Genomic DNA, 25089 nt, shown 5'->3' on the forward strand with positions numbered 1-25089 from the left:
ATGCATCTCTGTCTGTATCTTCTGGACTGTGGTCTTGGGTTGGCCAGCGGGTTCCATGGCCTGAGCGTACTGTCACGGTCACAGGGTATGTGGACCCACTAGGCCGCTCTGCCGTAGCGGGGAGGCAGCTGACCAGGTCACAGTCTACACGAAAGTCAATAGCAGATAGCAATGCTTGGGTACCTGAACTAATCCAGATGGTGGCTGTGGCTTCAGCACGGATGAAGGCCGGTGTGGCAGGTAGCGTCAGACGTGGCGGGCAGTATCCGATGTAGCATAAGACACTGGACGTGGCAGAAGACACTGGATGTGGCAAACGACACTGGACGTGGCAAACGACAGCAGGTGCAGTAGACACGACTCCAACACTGGTAGGCACAGGAACAAGAACAATACGGGATACAGGAACGGGTAACAGGGCACGGGTAACAACTGGAACGGGGAAACACTAAGGGACTATTTGCAAGACAGACTGGGAAAAACTAACAATGCTCGGGCAAGGATCAGAAGGCCTGGGGCCTTCTTATAGACCAGGAAATCATGGCAGTTGATGATGATGACGATTTCCTTTGTGCGCGCGCTGGTCCTTTAAGGCCGGGCACGAGTGTGCGTGCGCACCCTACGGGACACAGCAGAGCGGAGCGGAAGTGAGTGCTGGCGTGTCCTAGGAAGGAGATGGGGACCAGCGCTCACGGATCCACGGCTGCGGGCGTCGGGAGGTGAGTAAACGCGACGGCCCGTGGCCATGGATGCTACACTCCAGTTGCCCACAGTTCCAGTGGCGATGTTTTAGGCCGTTGCCTCAGTGAATGGACTTCCTCTGCCCGATACGATCGTGTCTGAGACCAAGCCACTGAAGCTCCAATTTGGAGCCCTTCATACTGAACTGATTAAATTTCTTGTTTAGCCTAAAGCCGTCAATCCTGTTCTACTGGGTCTGCCTTGGCTCCAGTTACATGCCCTAGTCCTGGACTGGAATTCCAGAGAAGTTCTTCAATGTGGCTCCAAATGTTTCCACCGCTGTCTGTTACATATCAATTCTGTCCAGCCTCCTCTGCCTCAGTCATTAGCAGGATTACCTCCTCATTTCTCTGTTTGCAGATGTATTCAGCAAGGAGGCTGAGATGCTTCCCCCACACCGGTCTTACGACTGTCCGATTGAACTGGTTCCAAATGCCTTTCCTCCCTGTGGACGGGTATATCCTCTCTACTTGCCAGAGACTCAGTCCTTGTCGGCCTATATCAAGGAGAATCTGGAGAGGGGTTTCACACGAATATCCTCCTCCCTGGCCGGGGCCGGGTTCTTCTTCGTTACAAAAAAAGACGGATCTCTTCGACCTTGCATTGACTACCGTGGTCTCAACCAGATCACGGTTTAAAACAAATACCCGTTGCCACTAATTTCAAAACTATTTGACCGTATACGAGGAGCCAGGATTTTCTCTAAACTAGACATGCGCGGGGCTTACAATTTGATCTGAATCCGTCAAGGTGACGAGTGGAAGACGGCATTCAACACTCAAGACGGGCACCGCGAATACCTGGTGATGCCCTTTGGTCTGTGTAATGCTCCCTTGGTCTTCCAGGAATTTGTCAATGATATCTTCAGAGATCTCCTCTATGTCTGTGTTGTGGTCTATCTCGATTATATTTTGATCTTCTCTCCAGATCCAACGACTCGTTGGAGGCATGTCCGTCAAGTTCTGCTCCGATTAAGGGAGAATCGCCTGTATGCCAAGCTGGAGAAGTAAATTTTTGAATGTACTGGGCTACATCATCTCGGATCAAGGCCTGAGGATGGATCCTGAGAAACTAAGGTCTGTTCTGGAAAGGCCACATCCTCAGGGTCTGCGTTCCATACAGCGTTTTTTGGGATTTGCCAACTTCTACCGGCAGTTTATCCAAAACTTCTCTTCACAGACGGCTCCCATCTCTACCCTTATCAAGAAAGGTATGAACGCCAAGGTGTGGACTCCGGAGGTAGAATCAGCGTTTAATAGCCTTAAGAGTGCCTTCACTTCAGCCTCAATCCTCCATAATGCTGACGTGTCTCAACACTTCTCGTTGGAGGTGGATGCATCCTCTGTTGGTGCATGTGCACTTCTGTTCAAGAAAAGTTTCAAAGGAAAGGCAGTAGTATGTGGCTATTACTCTAGACTTTTTTTCTCCCGCAGAGAGCAATTACTCTACTGGGGATCGGGAGTTACTGGCCATCAAATTGGCTCTGAAGAAGTGGAGACATCTACTAGAGGGCACAGCTAACCCCATGCTGATATATACCGACTACAAGAAACTCACTGTCTTCAGTCGGCTCAACGGCTGAACCCTCGTCAAGCCACGTGGTCGCTGTTCTTCACCCGGTTCCAATTTTTGCTCCACTATCGTCCCGTTGACCAAAAATGTGAGGGCCGGTGCCCTGTCCAGGTCATTTGAAACAGAATACACTGTAGAGTCCCCTCAATGTGTCATAGACCCGTCCTGCATTATTTCTGCTAATCCCCTGCAAGTTAGATATATACTTCCGGGGAGGACTTTTGTGCGGTTGGCAGACAGGAAGAGAATCATTCGCTGGGGACACAGCTCCAAACTGGCTGGGCATGCGGGTATCCGTAAGACTCAAGATCTGATTGCTCGTCATTTCTGGTGGCTCACACTGCCCAAAGATATTGTGGACTTTGTATTTTCCAGCACTGTGTGTGCTTCCGACAAAGTTGCTCACTCCAAGCCTGCCGGTCTGCTCCAACCTCTACCTGTGCCCAATGCTCCCTGGCAGCATATAGCAATGAATTTTGTCACAGATCTTCCTCCCTCAGCAGGATGCAATACGGTCTGGGTGGTGGAGGACCGGTTCTCGAAGATGGCACATTTTATTCCGCTGGCTGGCCTACATTCTGCTCCTCGACTGGCTGATTTCTTCATCCAATACATCTTCTGCTTGCATGGCTTGTCCCTTTATATCGTGTCTGATTGGGGGTTCAGTTTACCTCGAAATTCTGGAGAGCCCTCTGTAAACTCCTAGACGTGAAATTGGACTTTTCCTTAGCCTATCATCCCCAGTCTAATGGCCAAGTCGAGAGGATTAACCAAATCATGGAGAATTATCTTCGCCACTTCATCTCCATGTAGCGTGATGACTGGGTACAGCTTTTTCCTTGGGCCAAGTTCTCATACAACAACCGCACAAGTGAATCCACTGCTTCCACACCGTTCTTCATTGTCTACGGCCAACATACACTAATTCCGCTTCCTGTTTCGGCTACATTCCAGGTACCCGCAGCTGACTCTTCATTTGGGGACTTTCTACAAATCTGGAGGTAGACCCGGTCCTCTATTCTGCTGGCAGTCGATCGCATGAAGTGAAAAGCGGATACTAGGAGAAGAGAGCGGCCTCAGTATCTTCCAGGTACCAAAGTCTGGCTGTCCTCAAGGAATATCCGTCTGACGGTGCCTTCGTACAAATTTGCTCCCAAGTTCATTGGACCTTTTGAGATCCTGCAACAAATTAACCCTGTCTCCTATAAGCTTCGGCTGCCTCCTACCCTAAAAATCCCTAACTCCTTTCATGTGTCCCTCCTGAAGCCTGTGGTCCTGAACCACTACACTAAAACTACTAGCCCTGTAGTTGTTCCCAGCGGTTCTTCCGATGTGTTCGAGGTTAAGGAGATCCTGGACTTCAAGAAAGTAGAAGGAAGTACTTTTTATTTGGTGGATTGAAAGGGGTTTGGCCCAGAGGAGAGGTGCTGGGAGCCAGAAGAGAACCTCAATCCAGCCCTACCCTCATTAAGAAATTCCTCCATCGCTCTGGTCTCAAGAAGAGGGGGTGTAAGAGGAGTGATACTGTAACGTCCACGGCTGTGGACCGTCTTTCCGACTTACCCCTCGACGGCAGCGACCATGGACTTGTGAATGCTGGCCGGCATCTCCTTTCTAGGAGACGCCAACACTCACTTCCGCTCTGTTCTGCTGTGTCACGTAGGGTGCGCACGAGCGCCCGGCCTTAAAGGGCCAGCGCGCGCACATGTAAAACATTACTAATTAGCCCATGATCACCCTGGACTATAAAAAAGGCTCTGCCCTTTCACTCCTTGCCTGAGCGTTGTTGTGGTACTCATGTTAGTCTTAGCAAAGGGTCCCTTAGTGATATCCTGTTCTCGTTGTTCCCGTGCCCTGCTAACTGTATCCGGTATTCCATGCTGTATTTGTTCCTGTTCCTTAGAGTGTTGGAGTCGTGTTGTGCCACCTATCACGCCTGCTGTCTTACACCACGTCTGGTGTCATCTGCCACGCCTGATATCATCCGCCACGGGTGGCGTCATCTGCCTTCAAATTCATCTGTGCCTAAGCCTCTGCTACTATCTGGACTATCAAAGGTACTCTTGTACTAGGAATTTGTATAGACTGTTGTTTGGCCAGCTGCTATTTCGCTACAGCGGTGCGGCCTAGCGGGTCCACATATCCACGGATCGTTACATTGATAAATTACTTGTATGGAGTACTGTAACTTTAAATCCCCGCCGACCCCTTTTCCAACGCATTTGAATGTTTAAAAAAAAGATTTGTTTGTGGTTCTTAATTATGATGTTTTGTCCAAACACTGACATAAATAAGCTAATAAATCTGCTCCAGTTTATTTATTTTCTATTTTCTTACTTTTTACCTCAATGTTAATAAAAAATAAATAAATTATACAGAAATAGTTTGGATATAAAAGTTTGGTGTGTCACTAAACCATATCGAAAACAGCTAAACAGCGTCTAGTCATCAGAGTCCAGAAATAACCCAGTCATGGAGTGGTTAATATTAATACACCTAACAGATATGAAATACTGTGTATTTGCTAAGATGCTACACAGTTAAGAAATAAAAAGCTACACTGTCATCATGCAGAAAGCTTCAATTAATATTTCCCCAAAAAAATCTTTGTTGCTTGTGCAAATAAATTTCAGCAAAATGTAATTTCCCCAATATACAGTATGAACCATTCTTTATAGGCAGTATAAGTAAAAGAAAGCATCTTCTGACCCCAGCAAGCCCTTTATATCTCATGTTATAGCTCAGGATTTATGAACAGTCATTAGCTAAATAGGTTCAATGTCTCAGACATTGTGCACAATGAAGAATTGTCACTGTGGTGCATGGGAGGCAAGAACTTCGATAAGCATTGAAGTTGATTGGTAGTCACTATAAAACATGACTTAACCTTTTGGCCTGATTATATAAGTTATCCTTTTTTTTTGCTATATTGGCACATTAAAAAGAACAACCGTGTTTTATTTTTATATCATGAGCTTTGAGAGTAAAGATTTCAGAGAGAGAATTTAACACATCCTTCCAGAAACACGGCTACTCACCCAGAACATTAACATGGAGATTTATTGGGCATTTAACAATCAGTCGATCCACAACTGTAGACACAGGAGTGACAGAGTCATAAGGAAAACTCTTTCCTCCATTAACACCGGAGGCTCCTAGTAGGATAAATGTGATTGTTCGCACATAACGTATGGTGGCCATTACTTCTTATAGTGGTAAGTACAACTAATAGTACACTGTAATTGATTGGCAGACTATAGTAGAAATAAGGACTTTCTTGACTGAATGTACTATGTGTGATTCACAGAGTTTATGTGCTATGGGATTTAGAGTGAGAAATACTAGACATTGATAGTGGACTTTGCTTTAGTTAGGAAGTCTTGACAGTTTTATTATATGATTTAGGTCACAAAACTTTATTTAGGTTATTGCTATGGCTTAAATATAACAGCAAACACTAAAGAAAAGTACTGTATATTTAAATAAAGTTCAGTTGCTTCTAACTCTCTCCTTAGCAACTGACCACACACTGTCACCTTTTTAAAAATAAAAGGAAATCCCACCTCTTTTGACCCCCATGCTTTATACTGTAGACCAGCTTGTTTATATTGCCTGTTGTGTATTAGCACAAGAGCACTCTAATGTTATCCACAAGCAAATCTGGATATTGGCACACATAGCATCAACGTGGAATATGGAAACAATTTCTCGTTATATAGCTAAATAAGGGGGATCTTAGAGTATTTCCATAAGAAGAATTATTAAATATATTGAAGAATTAGCCACTGTGCTTTATTTTATGACGGTCAAGTAAGAAACAAAGTGGGCCAAGATGTATACAATAATTCTGATTATGAACATAAAAATAGGCTCTCAGTAGAAAGAAATATCTGTTTTCTAAAACAGATTTTCCCATAAAGGCATTTCCTTTCTTTATGCCCTATTAGAGCATATAGACTTTATAGAGGGGGATCTCTCAATTGGGACCCCACATTATGAGCCAGAGAGGAAAGAGGCTCTGGCGGATTTAGTCGTTCATGTACATCCATGTGAATGGCCACCATGTCATATTTCATTTCCCCTTCAGTGGCTTCCAGAGCTCAAACCTCAGCAATCAGCTGATGACTGCTTCAGCTCCAATCTAAAAAGGAAATTTCTCTGAGAAGACAACCCCTTTAAGATACAAAATCAGAAAATCAGTTCCATCAATTGCCTTAAGGGCCTTTTACACCGGCAGACAATAGACCGCTGCAGCGAGCGCCGATCAAGAAAACATTGTTGATCGGAGCTCGTTTGCTCCTGTCACAAGGAGCTATGGATGGGGACGAGCGGTCGTTACTCCGATCGCTCGTCCTCATACATTATTATCATGTTGGCAGCGCGTCTCCCTGTTTACAAAGGGATATGTGCTGCCGTCAACGATAATCTTTTATTTTTTTAAAACGATAAGAACAGCAGTTGATCGAGCGTTTGATCGTTCATCTGCTGATCGCTGCCCTGTTTAAACAGGGCAATTATCAGCAACGAGCGTTATATGAACGCTCGTCTGCGCGATAATCGGCCAATGTAAAAGAGCCTTTAGGAAAGAAATTTCTAAGCACCACAGAAAATGTAACATTTAGGCATTACCGATAGTAAAGTTTCTTTTTAACAGTTATCACTATTAACATCCTTTTGTATTTATATCCGTCTGATCATTAGATATAGTGTCTCTCCTCTGTGTTCCAAATTCTCCCCTTCCGATTACATAGAACTTACGTCACAGAAACAGGAGTATTCACAGGTTTCAGACAGAGGTCGTATTATTAAGGGGTACGGTCAGGTTCCTTCTAACTTGGTTCGGAATTCCAACCAATCAGCCGTTCCTTTACACAGGTAAATCTTTACTTTCCCTATCTCTGTTCCAACGATTGGACACTGAGTGAGATATAGGAAGTTTTAGCGGCGAACTCACCGGATATAAATACAAGATGTTTGTTTGCAGCATTTAAAACTTGCCATGATTAAGGACAGGTGATCTGTCTGAAACGCGTAGGCTTATTGCTGATGCAACCATCCCTTTACGTATTGGATTTTACCATTATCTGAAATAAAGTTGTAATATTACTTCCTTTTAAACTAATCAGAGCTGGATCAAGTTCTCCTTTTTGTCCAGATCTACACCGTTTGCCGCCACGTGGATCCATGCGCAGTCTGAATTTGGACACATTTACTAGGGAGCTGGAGGATTCCTCCATCATTTAATTGCGCCCCACCATTCATTCTGTGGCTTGGGCTGTTGATGGTTTAGCAGAGGTGGACGCAATGACGTCACTGAATTTCACTGACCTGTGCTGGAGTCCTATCCCATTGTCTCGTAGCTGCTAACTGCACAGGCCATAGGCTTGAAGAGGCTTGTAGCCTGAGCTGCTCTTTTCTTCATTGAAAAATGGCTAGGTGAGTATTAATTTTATTATTTTAAGGGGCACTATTAATGTGTATGGGTGCACTATGTGGCATTATTAATATTTGTTTGGACACTAAGGGGACACCATTAGTGTGGGGGGGGGCACTATTACTGTGTGGGTGCCAAAAAGGGCCTTATTACTATTTGGGAGCACTAAGGATGCATAAAGGCATTTCCTTTCTTTATGCCCTACTAGAGCATATAGACGTCATATGCAGGACCCCACATTATGATCCAGAGAGGAAAGACGCTCTGGCGGATCGAGTCGTTCATGTACATCCATGTGAATGGCTGCCATGTCATACTACATTTCCCCTTCAGTGGCTTCCAGAGCTGAACCCTCAACAATCAGCTGATCACTGCTTCAGCTCCAATCTAAAAAGAAAATTTCTCTGAGAAGACAACCCCTTTAAGATACAATATCAGAAAATCAGTTCCATCAATTGCCTTAGGAAAGAAATTGCTAGGCACTACAGAAAATTTAACACTAAGGCCATGTTCACATGGTACTGATTTACATAGAAAAATACGCTGTTGATCTTTTAGACAATCTGTGGCAGAAATTATATTTTTGCTGTGGATCGGCCAGTGGATCAGTAGGTGAATTAACTATGTTGTAATTCAAACAGTCTAATCCGTGGCTTTTCAGCGTGATATCCGCAGTAAAAATGAACATGCTGTGGCTTTTAAAATCCAAAGCGTGTTCATTTACGCACAGATATTTTTCCTGAGTGTGTGAATGAGGTATAACATGTCCCATTCAAATGCATTGCCTGAGGACAGCTATGGGATTCTGTCAGGATATAGGAACCGAATCCACACCTTAATCCTGACAGAATCCTCAGCGTGTAAACATAACAGGACACCTTTGTGAGCATCATCAGGATGCAATAGACTCTGACATGCAGAAAAAAAGAATCTCTCCATGCAAGCCAATAATGAAAACATAATGTCACCACTAAGTTATAGCAACTTAGATGAAACTTTTCTGTTTCAAAAATCAACATTCAAGTAAGTATGTGTTAATTTAGATGTAGTGACATTCCAGCAAACATTTCACCTTGTAAACTGCTGTCAAGCTGATAGATGGGTTATTATACATTTTGCACGACAGGGTACAATTTTGTGCATGCCATGCGCTTTTGGATTTTTATTCCGTGATTATTATTGAATTTGATCCAGGAGCCTCATTTTTTATAGAAAGATTCATATTCTCTGCAGAAATGCATCATTATTGGTGGGGGTAAGCTCCATATGATACATCACTCTCAAAGCTCATTAAAGAATGAGTTTGATATGATGATGGATTACAGTAATAAGTCGCATGTAGCCTGAGGCATATGTACTCAATCACTAATGAGGTGGAGGGAGAATGAAGGAAGCTCAGAAACATTCAGTCTACTTGTTGAACAGGAGAAAGTTGGTAGGACGGAGACAAATTATTCAATCAGTAAACTGCTGTACAATACGTGACCTTGTGACCATGTATAGAAAACCTATGAATTGTTCACTTAAATTGGACCGGTCACCTCCTCTGACATGTCTGTTTTAGTAAATACTTACACTACCGTTCAAAAGTTTAGGGTCACTAAGAAATTTCCTTATTTTTGCAAGAAAAGCACAGTTTTTTTCAATGAAGATAACATTAAATTAATCAGAAATACACTCTATACATTGTTAATGTGCTAAATGACTATTCTAGCTGCAAACATCTGGTTTTTAATGCAATATCTACATAGGTGTATAGAGGCCCATTTCCAGCAACCATCACTCCAGTGTTCTAATCGTACATTGTGTTTGCTAACTGTGTTAGAAGGCTAATGGATGATTAGAAAACACTTGAAAACCCTTGTGCAATTATGTTAGCACCGCTGTAAACAGTTTTGCTGTTTAGAGGAGCTATAAAACTGACCTTCCTTTGAGCTAGTTGAGAATCTGGAGCATTACATTTGTGGGTTCGATTAAACTCTCAAAATGGCTAGAAAAAGAGAGCTTTCATGTGAAACTCAACAGTCTATTCTTGTTCTTAGAAATGAAGGCTATTCCATGAGAGAAATTGCCAAGAAACTGAAGATTTCCTACAACGGTGTGTACTACTCCCTTCAGAGGACAGCACAAACAGGCTCTAACCAGAGTAGAAAGAGAAGTGGGAGGCCCCGCTGCACAACTGAGCAACAAGACAAGTACATTAGAGTCTCTAGTTTGAGAAATAGGCGCCCCACAGGTCCTCAACTGGCAGCTTCATTAAATGGTACCCGCAAAACGCCAGTGTCAACGTCTACAGTGAAGAGGCGACTCCGGGATGCTGGCCTTCAGGGCAGAGTGGCAAAGAAAAAGCCATATCTGAGACTGGCTAATAAAAGGAAAAGATTAATATGGGCAAAAGCACAGAGACATTGGACAGAGGAAGATTGGAAAAAAGTGTTATGGACAGACGAATCGAAGTTTGAGGTGTTTGGATCACACAGAAGAACATTTGTGAGACGCAGAATAACTGAAAAGATGCTGGAAGAGTGCCTGACGCCATCTGTCAAGCATGGTGGAGGTAATGTGATGGTCTGGGGTTGCTTTGGTGCTGGTAAAGTGGGAGATTTGTACAAGGTAAAGGGATTTTGAATAAGGAAGGCTATCACTCCATTTTGCAACGCCATGCCATACCCTGTGGACAGCGCTTGATTGGAGCCAATTTCTTCCTACAACAGGACAATGACCCAAAGCACACCTCCAAATTATGCAAGAACTATTTAGGGAAGAAGCAGGCAGCTGGTATTCTATCTGTAATGGAGTGGCCATCGCAGTCACCAGATCTCAACCCCTTAGAGCTGTTGTGGGAGCAGCTTGACCGTATGGTACGCAAGAAGTGCCCATCAAGCCAATCCAACTTGTGGGAGGGGCTTCTGGAAGCATGGGGTGAAATTTCTCCCGATTACCTCAGCAAATTAACAGCTAGAATGCCAAAGGTCAGCAATGCTGTAATTGCTGCAAATGGAGCATTCTTTGACGAAAGCAAAGTTTGAAGGAGAAAATTATTATTTGAAATAAAAATCATTATTTCTAACCTTGTCAATGTCTTGACTATATTTTCTAGTCATTTTGCAACTCATTTGATAAATATAAGTGTGAGTTTTCATGGAAAACACAAAATTGTCTGGGCGACCCCAAACTTTTGAACAGTTGTGTATATTCCCTATGAAATAATAATTCTGGAACATATTTTCTTACAACTCTGCATTGTGCTGTCCCTCTGTTATTCCCCCTCAAAATTTATGAATAAATTGACAACTGGGTGTTACCATACCCCTTCTCAAAGCAGCCTGTACCTACACAGTCTCACTCTGTTGGCACCGCTTGGACATTGACAGTCTGTGTAGTGATACACCCCCAACTGGTAACACACAGTTGTAAATTAATTCAAACATTTCTGGGAGGAATAACAGAGGAACGGCACAACGTAGAGTTTCTAAAAAAAAAGAAGCTCCAGAATTGTTATTTCATGGGAAATACAATTATTTACTAAAACAGACATGTGAGGAGAGGTGACAGGTCCTCTTTAAATATGAACAGTAGTACTTGTCATATAATGTCCTATAGGTAGAAATGAATCTTTGACAAGCCAAAAGCAGAGAGAGACGTCCAGATAGCAGCGCCACAATACTGTTACTTTTATATGTTAATGCCCTGATGAAATTGTTATATATAATAGAAACACATAAGGAGGAACATTCTAGGTAGAAGTGCTGTGCTTGAACCAACTACCCAATGTATTCTTTAGGTTCAGAAATAGGTGAATGGATAGTAGCTCTCCTTATAGCTCTACATTTAGCTGTTGCTACCAGCCATCAGTAGACAAACTACTGTGGGCCACTGTAAAATCATTTGGCACCTTCCAACATGACCACAGGGTACATTACCGCTCTTGGTACCTCATTCCAAATAACAAGGTCCACGGCAATTCACCGAATGGTGTATTGCATCCAATTCCTTACTGACAAAACATTCATTAACAGGAAACAAGAAATGTTAACACTCATTATATTTATTCTATTCTTTTCAAACGCTTTAACTAATTAATGGTATTAAACATTAGAAGTAAATTTAGGTGGCTCAGGTCTATGGAAAGACAGAAACCTAAATCAACACTTTATAATGACCTCATAAACAGTTATTAATGCTCATCAAACTGGATAACTTGACTAAACAATTTCTAAACACTTTGAACTGTACCAATCCATTTTCAAGTAATGAATAGTAAAAGTTCAATACCATTATTGCTCCAAGCAAGACAAAATAACAAGGCATGTAATATTTTGTGAATTTACAAAGAAATCACAGGGTAACATCTGGAGAGCAATGGAGCGGAGCGCAGCCATAGCGGAAAGCAGCTTGACCGGGGTAGAAGCAGGGAGGTTTATAAGTATAGCAATTGTTAATAGGGGGTGTATAAGGGCAATGCTGGGGTGGGGTTCTATAAGGCAGAGTAGGGGAAGGGATTTTCAGTTGCCGCGAAAGCAGAGAGAAGTTAGGCCTCATGCACACGACCGTAAAAACTCCCGTTATTACGGGTCGTAATTACGACCCGTAATAACGGGCTCATAGACTTCTATTGGCGATGGGTGCCTTCCCGTTTTCTCACGGGAAGGTGCCCGTGCCGTTGAAAAAGATAGAACATGTCCTATTTCAGGCCTCATGCACACGACCGTATTTTTTCCCACCCGTAAATACTGGCGTAAATATGGGTCCGGTGTCACACGTATTCGACCCGTTTTGCACCAGTATTTACGAACCCGTGCCCGTAAATATGGGTCCGGTGTCACCCGTATTCCACCCGTATTTACGGGCACGTTTTTGGCGGCAAAATAGCACTGCACTAATCGGCAGCCCCTTCTCTCTATCAGTGCAGGATAGAGAGAAGGGACAGCCCTTTCTGTAATAAAAGTTGAAGAAATTCATACTTACCCGGCCGTTGTCTTGGTGACGCGTCCCTCTCTTCACATCCAGCCCGACATCCCTGGATGACGCGGCAGTCCATGTGACCGCTGCAGCCTGTGATTGACCTGTGATTGGCTGCAGCGGTCACATGGCCTGAAACGTCATCCAGGACGTCGGGCCGGATGTCGAGAGGGACGCGTCACCAAGGCAACGGGCGGGAGACCGGACTGGAGGAAGCAGGAAGTTCTCGGTAAGTATGAACGTCTTTTATTTTTATTTTTTACAGGTTTATACTGATCGGTAGTCACTGTCCAGGGTGCTGAAAGAGTTACTGCCGATCAGTTAACTCTTTCAGCTCCCTGGACAGTGACTATTTACTGACGTCGCTTAGCAACGCTGCCATAATGACGGGTGCACACATGTAGCCACCCGTCATTACGAGAGCTCCATAGACTTCTATGGACTGTCCGTGCCGTTATTACGGCCTGAAATAGGAAATGTTCTATCTTTTTCAACGGCACGGGCACCTTCCCGTGAGAAAACGGGAAGGCACCCGTCGCCAATAGAAGTCTATGAGCCCGTTATTACGGGTCGTAATTACGACCCGTAATAACAGGAGTTTTTACGGTCGTGTGCATGAGACCTCAGGCTGTAATAATGGCACGGACAGTCCATAGAAGTCTATGGAGCTCTCGTAATGACGGGTGGCTACATGTGTGCACCCGTCATTACGGCAGCGTTGCTAAGCGACGTCAGTAAATAGTCACTGTCCAGGGAGCTGAAAGAGTTAACTGATCGGCAGTAACTCTTTCAGCACCCGGGACAGTGACTACCGATCAGTATAAACCTGTAAAAAATAAAAATAAAAGACGTTCATACTTACCGAGAACTTCCTGCTTCCTCCAGTCCGGTCTCCCGCCCGTTGCCTTGGTGACGCGTCCCTCTCGACATCCGGCCCGACGTCCTGGATGACGTTTCAGGCCATGTGACCGCTGCAGCCAATCACAGGTCAATCACAGGCTGCACCGGTCACATGGACTGCCGCGTCATCCAGGGATGTCGGGCTGGATGTGAAGAGAGGGACGCGTCACCAAGACAACGGCCGGGTAAGTATGAATTTCTTTAACTTTTATTACAGAAAGGGCTGTCCCTTCTCTCTATCCTGCACTGATAGAGAGAAGGGGCTGCCGATTAGTGCAGTGCTATTTTGCCGCCAAAAACGTGCCCGTAAATACGGGTGGAATACGGGTGACACCGGACCCATATTTACGGGCACGGGTTCGTAAATACTGGTGCAAAATGGGTCGAATACGTGTGACACCGGACCCGTATTTACGCCAGTATTTACGGGTGGGAAAAAATACGGTCGTGTGCATGAGGCCCCAGGAGCTGTTTTTGCCAGTGTTCTTTGAGGTGATTAATGGCTTCCCCTATGGAGGATTTCTTAGCAGCGGTTCACACTACAGTTGCCCAGCGCTGAAAACACTGGGTCCAGACCACTCTTATGGCTGCCCTTACGGACGACGGGGCAGCGGTGGCAGAACCTTTGACCTGGGTGCGGGCCCGAAGTTCTAGGCCGTCTGAGCGCCTCAGCCCTGAGGCTACCCCCAGATTCAGGCGCCAATTGCGGTCCCCCACCAGGGACCCCCCATCTCATTCAACCAGAGACCTTCTGCTCCGGCCGGCCTGTGGCTGTCGAGGAATCCATCGCAGATGCGGGACTCAGGAGCGGCAGGGGGTAGTGCGGCTGAACCCCCTGGTGAAGGGCCAGCCAGGAAGGCAGCCTTACAGGGGACCGTCCTTGAGCCGGGAGGCGTGTGCTCCCAGCGGCGCGCAAATTCCCGTGTGTTTGAGAGTGGGGAGGCTTCCCCTTTTCCCGAGTAGTGGAGTGTTGCGGTACTGCAGAGCTGGCGAGTCGGTGCCGTGCCCCAAACAGTAGTGAAGGCGGGTGGCATGCGGGGAAGGAACCGAGACAGCTGGTGTTTCTCCTGGCCCCACCCCTAGGGTAGATGGTGGTGGCACCTTGTTGTCGGAGGAGTCCCAGGAGACGGGAGAGCTTCTGGAGGAGGCTGGCAACTGGCTGGAAGCCTTCCCTGATGTGCCTCCATTTATTTGGTCCCAGTTCCAACTGTATCTGCGTCCTCAAGATGCAGATACAGTTGAATTCAATGCTGGAGCAAGGAGATGATGGCTCCTTGCTCCAGCTTTCACTGTGCCGTGAGCCATGAGCGGCTCGGCACAGACAGGCGCAATGTAGTGGTCATCGCGCCTGTCTGTGCCGAGTCACTCATAGCACAGGCCAAAGGAGGAGAAGGATCTCCTCCACTCATCATGAGAATGGGAATAGGTAAGTAATTATTTTATTATTTTTCTATTAGGCACATATGGGGGCATTATACTGGATATAGGAGGGGGGCTGCTATGGTGGCATGTGGGCATTATATTGTATGGGGCAGCTATGAGGGGCATTATACTATATGGGAGCTGTCACGGCGCGGGGTGTGGACCCACTGGGCCATACCGCGTAGCGGGATAGCAGCAGGCCAAACAGGTATAATGCAATGTCTATAGTTCTAAAAGGGTACCTGAGGCAATGTAGACAGTGGCAGTGGTTTCAGCCGAAGATGAGGCTCTGACAGTAGACAGACACCCGGCGGGTGCGACACAATAGATGCAGTGGGGGGCACAACACGACTCCAACTCTTAAAGGCACAGAGGCACGGGATACAGGGTACAGGCAGCAGGAACAGGAAACACTGGGAACTGGAAAACACTAGGAGACCATTTGCAAGGACAAACTTAAGGTAACACAACAACATTCAGGCAATGATTGAGAGGGCAGAGCCCCTTTTATAGTCCAGAGGTGTTCTTGGCTAATTGCAGCTATTCTGCAAATGTGCGCGTACTGGCCCTTTAAGGCCGTGCATGCGCGGGCGCGCGCATCCTGCGGGAGACAGTGTCTGGACCAGGAAGTGACTGCCGGCATCTCCCAGGGGGGAGATGCCGCCGGGAACTCGCTCGTCCATGGTGGCGGCCGTCAGAGGGTAAGTCAGGACAACGGTCTGCGGCCAAAGACGTTACAGGAGCATTATACTGTATTGGGGCATTATACTGTATAGGGGGAATTATACCCTATGGGGCAGCTATGGGTGGCATATACTGTGGGGGCAGCTATGGTGGGCATTTTACTGTGGGGGCAGCTATGGAGGGCATTATAATGTGTGGAGGGCAGTTATGGGGGGCATTATGCTGTGTGGGGGAAGCTATTGGGAGCATTATACTGTGTGGGGAGCTATGGGGACTTATACTGTGTGGGGGCAGGTATGGGGGGCATTATACTGTGTGGGGGTAAGCTATGGGGAGCATTATCCTATATGGGCAGCTATAGGGAGCATTACACTGTGTGGGGGCATTATACTGTGGGGGCAGCTATGGGGGGCATTATACTGTGGGGGCAGCTATGGGAGGCATTATACTGTGGGGGCAGCTAAGGGGGGCATTATACTGTGGGGGCAGTTATGAGGAGTATTATACTGTATGGGAACAGCTATGGGGGGCATTATAATGTGCGGGGGGCAGCTATGGGGTGTGTAATGCTGTGTGGGGCAGCTATGGGGAGCATTATACTGTGTGTGGGCAATATACTGTGGAAGCAACTATGGGGGGAATTATACCGTGGGGGCATCTATGGAGCTGTTGGGCACGTTGGCTGGGCATAGGCACGCGCAGGGGTCTGGTGGTGTTGGGGAGGGGTAGGGGGCCCAAGCTGAATTATTGCACCAGGGCCCATGAGCCTTTAGCTATGCCTCTGGGGGACAGTATTGCTGGTAGGGGTTGTTGGAGGTTTGGGGCCAGACAGGGTTGCGCATGATTTGTTTTCGGGGGTGATGATGTGGCTAGCGCGTTTGGGAAGCGGTGCACAAGGCAGTTTGGGGGGCCCTACAGCTGTGTGGTCTGCTCTGGGACAAGTGGGTGCGACGTACGTGGGGGGCATGCCTGGTGTGTTGTTGCTGGAAATGGGGTTGCTGCTGTTGCATCTGGTGTGGTGGTGCCTGTGGTGTGTTGCTAATGTTAAAGCAGGCGAGGTTGTGCGGCTTGTGGACGCTGCTAAAGGGGAGGTTTATGTATGTTTTGAAGTGCCATTGGGGACCCATTTAATAAGGAGATTAAGGAGAAGATCTGGAAAGACCAATATGTTGAGATCTTCTCCTTACTGCCTCATGAAAAATTTAACTTAGGGTGAAGCCCGATAAAAGTAAAAAGGACAAGGAAGAGAAGCGGCGATATCGCTTGATTCCTCTCACGTTTTAGAATTGGCTATAGGCTTTCGCAATCCTTGCGAGTGTGGTGGGTGAAAAAGCCCCTGAGAATTGCTCGACGCTGTTTTGCTACATGGACAGGATCGGTGAGGCTTACTGGCTTTATGGGGGTGTGGCTTGGCTGCGTTACGATGAGCAGTTTCGTCAGCGGAAGTCAGTTCGACCTAGTTTGCGTTGGGATCATAAGGACAATAGTCTTTGGATGAAGCCTATGGTGACACCAAAATGGAGTGGGCAGTCCTTTACTGGGGCAGTCCGGGACTCCTTTGCGGGGTCCTCGGCTGGCACGCGAAAGGGCTGTTGTTGGCAGTTCAATTAGGGGCACTGTAAATTCTTGTCGAACTGCCGTTTCAAGCATGAGTGCTCCAGATGCGGAGGCGCGCATAGCCTGCTTCAAGCAGGGAAAAGGAAAGAGACAAGATGCTAGTCACAAGAGGGGCCACACCGGTGAAGGTGGGAAGGATGCTGCGGTACCTCGTGAAGTATCCCGATAAGGCAGCGGCGGAGTTATTGTGGGCATTATTTACGGACGGTTTCTGCATTCTGTGTCAGACTGGTGGGGGGGGGGCGTTAGTTAACAAGAATTTGGCATATGCGTTAGTTTGGCCTGGGGTGGTGCAGGAGAAGATAGATAAATAAATCATGCTAGGGAGGATGGCAGTCCCTTTCGCTTCCCCCCCCCCCCCCCCCTTAGTCAGACATGCATTTTTCACCTTTGAGCTTGGTACTGAAGAAAGAACCCAACAAGTTTTGCCTTATTCATCACCTGTCGTACCCCGCAGGTGGGTCAGTGAATGATGGCATTGATCCTGAGTTGTGTTATGTCTCATATACCTCCTTCGATGCAGCGGTTTCTTGGGTTCGAAAATTTGGGCATCGAACTCTCTTGGGGAAAACAGATATTAAAGCGGCTTTTCGGCTGTTGCTGATACATCTGGAGAGCTTCCCATTGTTGAGTTTATGTCGGCAGGGTGCGTTTTATGTTAATTGTTGTCTTCCCATGGATTTTTCCATCTCGTGTGCTTATTTCGAGGCATTTAGTACCTTCTTGGAATGGGTAGTGAAGCAAGTAACCGGCTGGTCTTCGGTGCTTCACTAGTATGACGATTTTTTGTTTGTAGGCCCCTCGGGTTCTCATATCTGTTTGATTTTATTACGTACGATGAAGCGTGTAGCTAGTTTGTTTGAGGTCTCTTTGGCTCCTGAGAAGACGGAGGGCCCAGGACGCCAGTGCGGTTTTTGGGTATAGTTCTAGATACCATTCGTATGGAATGCCGATTGCCGGTGGATAAGTTGGTGGATTTGAGGGAGACGGTGGCTCGAATGTGGGGGGCTCATAAGGTCCAGCTACGGCAGGTTCAGTTGTTGCTTGGAATACTAAATTTTGTATGCCGAATTATGCCTATGGGGTCGGTGTTCTGCCGCCGGCTGGCCTTAGCTACGGCGGGATGGCAGTTCCTCATAATTTTGTTCGGTTTTCTGCTAAGGTGCGTGCAGACTTTGACGTATGGAAGGAATTTTTGGGATTGCATAATGGTAAGTCTGTGTGGATAGATGCGGTGGTGTCTAGCGTGGATCTGGAGTTGTACACTGATGCATCGGGGGCTCATGGCTACAGCGCTTATTTACAGTGTGAGTGGTGCGCGGGCGAATGGAAAGAGGCTAGTTTGGTGACCAACTTGGCATTGCTGGAACTGTTCCTGATTGTGATGGCAACGGAGATTTGGGGTGAGTGTTTCCGTAACAAAAAGGTGCGATTTTGCTGCGATAATTTGGGAGTGGTACAGGCCATTAATAAGCAGACAGTCAATTCCCCTCCTGTGGTGCGTTTGCTTTGTCAGTTGGTGTTGCGATGTTTGAAGCTGAATGCTTGTTTTGTGGCTGTTCATGTGCCGGGCATTGTTAATGACATTGCTGATTCTCTTTCTCGGTTTCAGTGGGACAGGTTTCGCCGGTTGCAGCTTGGGAAGTCCTGTCCACTGTGGCTCTGGGACGTGGTCTTGGGGTGTCGGCAGCATTAATTCAACGGACTGTGAGTACTGGTACGTGTATGGCGTATTCCAGGGTGTGGGACCGATGGGAAGAATTGATGTCGCAAGTGGGTATGGAGGAGTCTGAGAATGCTTTGGTTTCTTTGTTGCTCTGTTTTATTGGCTTGTCCTTCAGCGATGGGGTATAATTTTCTGTTGTGTCACAGCAGGCGGCCGCTGTGGCGTTTTGGTGTAAATTGCGGGGTATTACGGATATTACTAAATCCTTTTTGGTGAAACTTGCCTTGTGTGGTTATCGGAAACAGGGCATTTGGCCTGATTCTCATATGCCTGTGTCATTTGAGCTGTTGGGTAGATTGTGTGTGCGACTGGGTTTAGTGTGTGTGTCTGAATATGAGGCGTGTTTATTTAGGGCTGCCTCTTCTGCCTACGTTGGTCGAAAAACTATCAATATGTTAAAGGGTTGTGGGTTGTGATGGCATGCCTTGAAACCTCTGCGTTATATCCAGTTTCGTGTGTGTAACTGTTTTTGAATGCGCAGCCCCTTGGTAGCTCGCCCCCGTTGGTTGAAGAGAATGGAACATTTTTGTCCCACTATCAGTTTGGGGCTGTGTTTCACAAGTGTGTGGTTGCTTTGGGTGCTCGGAAGTTTTGCTCTCATTCCTTTCGTATTGGGGCGGCCACGGAGTAGAAGATCAGACATTGGAATCCGCCAGTTTCAGGGGGTACATATGCCCTTAGATGTTGTGTTGATGAAGGGTGTTGGGTGGTTGTAACTATGTTGTTAGCGATTTGCATGTTGTTTTCACATTTTCGCTGTCTTTCAGGCTCAGAAGCGTGCCTGGCATGGAACGGGGGCCACTTCTTCGTTTATTGGGGTGCCGCGTTTTTTACCGCCATTTTGCTTTGAATGGCGGTAAAAAACGCGTCAAAACAGCATTGTGTATGTCCTGCAAAAGGACCTGCAGAAATAAAGGTCACATGGCCTTATGTTTGCAGTTCTTGTCAATGTTTAGAGACCTGCTGGTCACATGACCACAGGTCCTAGAACAGCAGCAAGAGAGAAGACTGTGAGGTGAGCTTCTAGGTAAGTATAAGGGGATGGATTAGTTTAAGGGGTCTGGGGTCTGTATTAGTTTAAGGGGTCTTGGGTCTGTATTTAAGGGGTCTGGTCTGGGGTCTGTTAGTTTAAGGGGTCTGTATTTAGGGGGTCTGCATTAGTTAAAAGAGTCTGGGGTCTGTATTTAGGGGGTCTGGTCTGGGGGTCTGTATTTAGAAGCTCTGGTCTGGGGTCTGTATTAGGGCTTATTCACACGAACGTATAATACGTCCGTGCTACGCGCGTGAAAATTATTTTCACGCGCGTTGCACGGATCTATGTTACTGAATGGGGCTGTTCAGACGGTCAGTGAATTTCACACAGCGTATGTCCGCTGCGTGAAACTCATGACATGTCCTATATTTGGCCGTATTTTGCGCTGAACGCACCCATTGAAGTCAATGGGTGCGCGTAAATCGCGCTCGGCACACGGAAGCACTTCCGCGTGCCGCGCGTGATTCGCGCAACAGCAGTAAAAACAATGAATGAAAACAGAAAAGCACCAAGTGCTTTTCTGTTTGTAAACATAAAACCAGAGTGTCATCATGATGCCGGCTGCACGAAAACACACACGCTCGTGTGAATCCGGCCTTACTTTAACCCCTTCCCTCTTTAGCCACTTTTGACCTTCCTGACAGAGCCTCATTTTTCAAATCTGACATGTTTCACTTTATGTGGTAATAACTCCTGAATGCTTTCACCTATCCAAGCGATTCTGAGATTGTTTTCTCGTGACACATTGCACTTTAAGTTACTAGCAAAATTTGCTCGATATGTTCAGTATTTAATTGTGAAAAACACCAAAATTTAGCGAAAAATTGCAAAAATTAGCATTTTTCTCAATTTAAATATATCTGCTTGTAAGACAGGCAGTTATACCACACAAAATTGTTGCTAATTAACATCCCCCATATGTCTAATCTAGATTGGTATCGTTTTTTGAACATCCTTTTATTTTTCTATGACATCACAAGGCTTAGAACTTTAGCAGCAATTTCTCACATTTTCAAGAAAATTTCAAAAGGCCATTTACAGTTCAGTTGTGAAGTGGCTTTGAGGGCCTTATATATTAGAAACCCCCAAAAAGTCACCCATTTTAAAAACTTCATCCCTCAAAGTATTCAAAACAGCATTTAGAAAATGTCTTAACCCTTTACACATTTCACAGGAATTAAAGCAAAGTAGAGGTGAAATTTACAAATTTCATATTTTTTGCAGAAATAAATTTTTAATACAATTTTTTTTATAACACAGAAGGTTTTACCAGAGAAATGCAACTCAATATTTGTTGCCCAGTTTCTGCAGTTTTAGGAAATATCCCACATGTGGCCGTAGTGCGCTACTGGACTGAAGCACCGGCCTCAGAAGCAAAGGAACACCTAGAGGATTTTGGGGCCTTATTTTTGTTAGAATAAATTTTAGGCATCATGTCAGGTTTGAAGGGCTCTTGCGGTGCCAAAACAGTCAAAATCCCCCAAAAGTGGCCCCATCTGGGAAACTACACACCTCAAGGAAATTATCTAAGGGTACAGTGAGCATTTTGACCGCACAAGTTTTTTACAGAAATTATTGGAAGTAGGCCATGAAAATTAAAATCAACATTTTTTCAAAGAAAATGTAGATTTAGCGATTTTTTTTCTCATTTCCACAAGGACTGAAGGAGAAAAAGCACCACAAAATTTGTAAAGCAATTTCTCCCGAGTAAAACAATACCCCACATGTGGTAATAAACGGCTGTTTGGACACACGGCAGGGCTTAGAAGGGAAAGAGCGCTATTTGGCTTTTGGAGATCACATTGAGCAGGAATGGTTTGCGGAGGCCATGTCACATTTACAAAGCCCCTGAGGGGAAAAAAACAATGAAAATGCCCAAAAAGTGACACCATTTAGGAAACTACACCTCTTGAGGAATTCATCTAGGGGTGTAGTGAGCATTTTGACCCCACAGATGTTTCATAGAATTTATTAGAATTGGGCAGTGAAAATAAAAACAATCCTTTTTCTTCAATAAGACGTAGCTTTAGCTCAAATTTTTTCATTTTCGCAACAAATAAAGGAAAAAAAAGAACCCAACATTTGTAAAGCAATTTCTCCCGAGTACGGGAATACCCCATATGTGGTCATAAACTGCTGTTTGGCCACACGGCAGGGCTCAGAAGGGAAGGACCGCCATTTGGAGTGCAGATGTTGCTGGATTGGTTTCTGGGCGCCTGTGGGCCCAAAACAGTGGAAACCCCCCAGAAGTGACCCCATTTTGGAAACTACACCCCTCAATGCATTTACCTAGCGGTGTAGTAAGCATTTTAACCCTGCAGGTGATTGGCAGAAATTGGTGTGCACTCGATGTTGCAGAGTGAAAATGGGATTTTTTTCCATAGATATGCCCATATGTGGTGCCCAGCTTGTGCCACCATAACAAGACAGCTCTCTAATTATTATGCGGTGTTTCCCGGTTTTAGAAACACCCTACATGTGGCCCTAATCTCTTGCCTGGACAGTCGACCAGGCTCAGGAGTGAAAGCGTACCATGTAAAATTGAGGCCTAATTTGGCGATTTACAAAGTATTGGTTCACAACTGCAGAGGCTCTGATGTGAAATAATAAAAATAAACCCCTGAGAAGTGACCCCATTATGGAAACTGCACCCCTCAAGGCATTTATTAAGGGGTGTAGTGAGCATTTTCACCCCACAGGTCTTTTCCATAAATGAATGCGCTGTGGATGGTGCAAATTCAAAATTTATATTTTTCCCTAGATATGCCATGCAGTGGCAAATATGTCGTGCCCAGCTTATGCCACTGGAGACACACACCCCAAAAATTGCTAAAAGGGTTCTCCCGGGTATGACGGTGCCATATATGTGGAAGGAAACTGCTGTTTGGGGACGCTGTAGGGTTCAGATGGGAGGAAATGCCATTTGGCTTTTGGAGCGTGGATTTTGCTTGGTAGTAGTTTTGTTTGGAGTCTTACTGGTGTTTCCATTTATAATGTGGGGGTACATGTAAGCAGGGCGGAGTATATAAGGGGCATAGTCAGGTGGTATAATAAATGGGGTAAAAAAAAACAATAAAATGATCCATAGATGTGTGTTACGCTGTGACACAATCCTTTCTGCACAGGCCGGTGTCGCACTGATATATGGCGTCCTTTATTATCCCCCTTTTGGTCCACACTCCGCGCCTTTGCAGTTTGGGGAATTTTGCTGGGAAGTGTTGTCCTGGTATAATACGGGCACCCTCGCTTCCAGCGGATATGTTTGGGCCCTCCCTTTCCTGGTTCTCTAATTTTAGGTCGTTGATAAATCGCCTCTTCAAACAGAAGAAATGTTCCCCTCGGGCACAACTGCATATTTTTTTATTTCCTGACTTATTGGAGCCATAACTAATTTTATTTTTCATAGACGTAGCGGTATGAGGGCTGGTTTGTTGCGGGACGAGCTGTAGTTATTATTGGTACCATTTTGGGGTAAATGCAACTTTTTGATCACCTTTTATCCTATTTTTTGGGATGCCAGGTAAACAAAAAAACGCAATTCTGGCACAGCTTTTTTCGTTTTTTTTTTATACAGCGTTCACCATGCGTTATAAATTACATGTTAACTTTATTCTGCGGGTCAGTACGATTCCGGCGATACCTAATTTATAGAACTTTTTCATGTTTTACAACTTTTTGCACAATAAAATTACTTTTGTAAAAAGTATGTATTTTTTCTGTCGCCAAGTTCTGAGAACCATAACTTTTTAATTTTTTTGTCGACGGAGGTGTTTGAGGGCTTGTTTTTTGCGGGACGAGCTATAGTTTTTATAGGTACCATTTTTGGATACGTGCGACTTTTTGATCACTTTATATTCTAATATTTGAAGGGCAAAGTGACCAAAAAACAGAAACTCTGGTAACGTTTTTTACGGGTTTTTTTTTTTACGCTGTTCACCGCGTGCAATAAATAATATCATATTTTGATACCTCCGGTCGTTCCGGTCGTGGCGATACCAAATACATATGGTTTATTATTATTTTTCAATAATAAAGGACTTGATAAGAGTAAAAGGGGGATTGTGTTTTATTTGATTACTTGAAACTTTTATTGTTTTCAAACTTTTATTTCTCTCACTTTTTTTTACACTTTTTTATACTTTTTTGACACTTTTTCTCAAGTCCCACTAGGGGACTTGAAGGTCCAACGGTCAGATTTTTTTTTTTCTAATACATTGCACTACCTATGTAGTGCAATGTATTAGATCTGTCAGTCATTCACTGACAGCAAGCCGATTAGGCTTCGCCTCCCGGCGGGGCCTAAATTGGCTTCCGTAATGGCAGAGCAGGAGACCATTGTGTCTCCTGTTGCCATAACAGCAGTCGCCAGTCCTGATTGCCTGTCAGGGCTGGCGATCTGCTAGTAACCGCTACGATGCAGCAATCGCTTTCGATTGCTGCATCGAAGGGGTTAATGGCAGGGATCAGAGCTAGCTCCGGTTCCTGCCGTTACAGGTGGATGTCAGCTGTACAGTACAGCTGACTTCCACCGCTGATGACGCCGGATCAGCTCCTGACCCGGCGCCATCTTGCCGGCAGATACGGAAGCCGATCAGGCTCCGCCGCCGGGCGGAAATCTTGACCAGCTTCGGTGCTAGGCAGACCGGGAGGCCAGTATTAGGCCTCCGGTTGCCATTGCAGCCACCGGAACCCCGGCAATTTCATTACTGGGGTTCCGATGAGCTGCAAACACCTTAAGTGCAGCAATCGCGTTTGAGCGCTGCACTTAAGGGGTTAATGGCGGGGATCGAAGCTAATTTCGGTCCCCGCCGTTACAGCCGGATGTCAGCTGTAAGATACAGCTGAGATCCGGTGATGGAAGGCACCGGCTCAGCTTCTGAGCCGGTCCCAAACATTCGGCGTATAGGTACGTCAAGATGCGGGAAGTCAATGCTTTCCATGATGTACCTATACGTCAAATGTCGGGAAGGGGTTAAGGGGTCTGTATTTAGGGAGTCT

Source organism: Rhinoderma darwinii, chromosome 1 (assembly GCF_050947455.1).
Source record: "Rhinoderma darwinii isolate aRhiDar2 chromosome 1, aRhiDar2.hap1, whole genome shotgun sequence".
Lineage (NCBI taxonomy): Eukaryota > Metazoa > Chordata > Amphibia > Anura > Rhinodermatidae > Rhinoderma > Rhinoderma darwinii.